Source organism: Meles meles, chromosome 10 (assembly GCF_922984935.1).
Source record: "Meles meles chromosome 10, mMelMel3.1 paternal haplotype, whole genome shotgun sequence".
In the NCBI taxonomy this organism is placed as follows: Eukaryota; Metazoa; Chordata; class Mammalia; order Carnivora; family Mustelidae; genus Meles; species Meles meles.
The window spans coordinates 17,331,178-17,335,327 of NC_060075.1; the positions used below are offsets into that span (position 1 = coordinate 17,331,178).

The 4,150-nt window shown below is 39.5% G+C and overlaps 1 non-coding gene across 1 annotated transcript; it reads left to right on the forward strand.

Moving 5' to 3' along the window:
• Positions 1 to 3,326: 3,326 nt before the first annotated feature.
• Positions 3,327 to 3,433, forward strand: LOC123952396. Its single transcript, XR_006820645.1, has one exon. It is a non-coding gene; the product is annotated as a U6 spliceosomal RNA (small nuclear RNA).
• The last annotated feature ends 717 nt before the right edge of the window (positions 3,434 to 4,150 follow it).

Sequence of the window (4,150 nt, forward strand, 5' to 3'; positions counted from 1 at the left end):
TGGGACTCGATCCCAGGATGCTGGGATCATGACCTGAGCCGAAGGCAGCCGCCTACCCAACTGAACCACCCAGACGTTCTAGAAATTCATTTTTTTAAATTTTTATTCTAAAATAATTATAGATTTCTAGGAAGCTATGAAGAAATGTACAGGGAGGGCCTATGTATGCTTAATATAGTCACCCCCAATACAGATGACCTCTTGCAAAACTATAGTACAGGGTCAAAACCAGCAAATTGAGACTGGTACCAAGCCCAGAGATTACTCATACCTCACCAGTGGTATACATGCACTTGTGTGCGCAGTTCTAGACAACTATACCCCACGTGTAGCTCTGCTTAGCCACCATCAAAATCAGGAAATTTAATTATTCCATTACCACAGGTTGCTTCTGTGGTCGAACCCCGTCCATGTCCTCCTCCCCTCATCCTTAACTCCCGGTGACCACTGATCCATTATCCACTTTCTACTTAGGATAATTCAGCAAAGTTTTACAAGAGAAACCCAGCACTATTGATTCTTTTGAGACTAACTTTTTTTCACTCAGCATAATTTCCTGGATGTTCATCTAAGTTACTGCATATATCAGTAATTACTTATTATTGCTAACTGGTATTCTATGATATGAATGGACGAAAGGTTGTTTGACCATTCAATCATTGTAAGAAATTTGGGTAGTTTAGAGTTCTCAAAGATTGAGAGCAAAGTTTCTGTGAATATCCATGCTCAGATTTTTGGGTGAAAATAAGTCTTTATTTCTCTGGGATAAATTCCCAAGTACAACTGGTGGGTCATAAGGTAGTGAGCAAAAAGAAAGCTATACACAAATACATTAATGTAATATGACTACAAATATACGTGTGTGTGTGTGTGTGTGTGTGTGTGTGTGTGTGTGTGTGTGTATCTTTTTTTTTTTTTAAGAAAAGTTGGGGGAGGGGCAGAGGGAGAGAGAGAGAATCTTAAGCAGGCTCCACGCCCAGCATGGAGCCCCACTGAGGGCTGATCTCATAACCCTGAGATTATCACATGACCCAAAATCAGGAGTCCAATGCTTAAGAGACTAACCCAGGTGTCCCCCAAAAAATATTTTTAAAGTGTATTTCTGTATAGAAAGCAAACTGTTGAAAATGTACAAAAAATAATAATTGTCAAATAAAATGTGTCAAAATTTGAATCATTTTTCCTTTTTATACTCCTCTGTCTTGTCAGCCTTTTCTACATTAAACATGTACCCATTTTATAATCAGAGAAGTATTCATTAATAAAATGTCAAACAATTTTAGTCAGAGGCCTAATTTTCCTAACCTAGATTATGGGCTGATGTGGCAGTGGCCTACTTACAAAGTCCTTCTGGGGACTGGTTGTGTGGCAGCAGGGGAGTCTCATTCCATCAATAAGTAGAAATATTTTTTCTTCATGTACAGTTTCAGGAATGAATTGTCCAATTAAAACTGAAAAAGAAAGACTAGAATAAATAACAATAAAAAATAACACTAATATTAAGATTTTCCCTGTTAGAAAGTAATGGCCCCTCGTAAGGTATTTGGGGCCTATACTCTTTTGAGCTGTGTCCAGAATGAGTCCCTGTGTATGTTGCACTGCTAGAGAGAGCTAGAAATAAGTTAAGGCATACCCAAAGCCACACTTGCCCACTAACTGGAAATTGAGTCATTCAAAGATTGGTAGCCTGTTCTATAAATGTCCTATAACTGCCAGAGAGGTACAATGTGCTCACAGTTTTAAAAAAATTCATTTGCGGGGTGCCTGGGTGGCTCAGTGGGTTAAGCCTCTGCCTTCGGCTCAGGTCATGGTCTCAGGGTCCTGGGATCGAGCCCCACATCGGTCTCTCTGCTCGGTGGGGAGCCTGCTTCCCCCTCTCTCTCTACTTGCCTATCTACTTGTGATCTCTCTATATATATCAAATAAATAAAATCTTTTAAAAAAATTCATTTGCAAATTATACCATGATGAAACCTTAAAGCACATTTCAAAGTATTAAAAGTTCAAGCCCCATTAACTTCATAACTGCACTCAATAATTACTCAGCTTAGCAATTAAAATAAACTTCAGACCATATCAAATTGTTGTCTTTGAATATAGATCAGATTGACCATCAGGACACTTTTTGCATTTGAAAATAGGGGCCATTCGTAGTTAAGCTCGGCCAATAAACATAAACTTGATCTGCCTGAGCAAACTGGGCTGCATGATTGACTGCTCTATGGTATGATGAAACTTGCATGTGGCCACATTCCACAAAGGGTTCAACATCCTATAAAACCTGGGTTTGTTGGGTCCGTTATTAAAGGAACAAGACTGAGACAAAGTGAAATTTATGCAAAGCCTTATTCTATGCCAAGCATTGGAAGATAAACTGACCAGCCAGGGGAACAAGGCTGAGACAAAGTGAAGGTTATGTAAAGCTTTATTCTATGCCAAGCATTAGAAGTTAGACTGACTGGCCAGGGCCGCCTCCAAAGAGAGCAACCCACCTTTGGTCTTACAGGCTAGTTTTATAGGGCACAACCGCAGACCTCTACATATCAGGGTTTGGCTGATTGGATGTCTTCTACCTGTGTGTTTTAGTAACGGTTACCTGGAACCGATACAACAAAATGGCCTTGTTTTAGGTATGTGTTTTAGCAACAGTTACCTGGAACTGATATCAGTAACTGCTGAGGCATTTATTAAACAACAAAATGTCTACCTAGGCAACATGGAGTCACTATGGCTAAAAGGCCCAGGCAGGCCTTAGGGGTTTAACAGGTTTTAACGTGGAATCGGCCCCAACAGGTTTACATTAAGTTAATAAATAATTATTATTAATTTTTAAAAATATTTCATAGTTAATTTTTAAATATTTTATTATAATTATAAATATAAGATAAATATATCATTAATTTTTTAAGATTTTAATTATTATTAAGGAGAAATCCTTAACAATAATATAGTACTTCATTACCATATAAACATCAATGCCTAAATAGTTTTTTTTTACTCCAGCAAGTATTCATAAGTATTCAAAAATGCTATGATTTTGAACTGAAAACTTTGGGTCTAGGGCACACACATGAAGCTGAGCAAGCATATCCATGTTAAGTTTAAGGCAGTTTAAAGAGAGAGCTGTTTAGGGGCACCTGGGTAGCTTAGTGGGTTACAGCTCTGCCTTCAGCTCAAGTCATAATCTCAGGGTCCTGGGATCAAGCCCTGCATCAGGCTCTCTGCTCAGCAGGGAGCCTGCTTCCCCTTCTCTCTCTGCCTGCCTCTCTGCCTACTTATGATCTCTCTAAATAAATAAATAAATTTTTAAAAAAGATATCTATTTAGTGCTCCCTTCTGGAGCACACTGCAAAAAAAGTAGACAATACAGAGAAGATTAGTGTGGCCCCCACACAAGGATGACATGCAAAAAGATATCTATTTAGAAATGATTCCTGTGTCATTCGTCTTGGGTGATTTACCCTTCATGGACCTTCACCATGTTTTTCCTCCAACATTCAATTCGATCACCAGACCCTGAAGTTACTCTAAACTCCAAAATACTGCATTTCAGTACTGTCTGTCATATACACGCATACTCCAGGCCCCTTACTCCCTCTGACCCTCTACTTCTGCCTTCAAGGTTTTGAGCACATCTTTCCTTCAAATCATTAGTTCCTCTTGATTTTCCATCCATCCATGAGCCCTTCGGTATATACACTAGGTGGGGGAGTTAACGCTAGCTACTATGCTGGATAATTCCAGCAGCTCAGTGACTTGATACAACAGAAGGTCCTTCTTGCTAACTCAACAGCCAATGCAGTTTGGACAGTTCCCTTTGGCAGAAACTCTAGGATTCAGAGGCCTTGCATGCTAAATATACAACCTCTGATATCTTCCAGAAGGAGAAAGTGGAAAGCCAAAGCTTTGCTGGAGACATTTTTAAGGGCCAGGCCAAAAGTGGATTTATATCACTTGTACTCAAGCTTCCCTGGCCAGACATGAGACCTAGGACCCTCACTTCAATTGAGGCCAGGAAATGCAGGCTTCCTGTGTGTTCAGGAAGAGGAAATGAGACTGGTGAGCATCGCGTAAATGTCTGTCATTATATAACTTTAACATTACATACAGTGAACTCTCCCACTATTTGTCTTTCTCCTGCAACTATTCA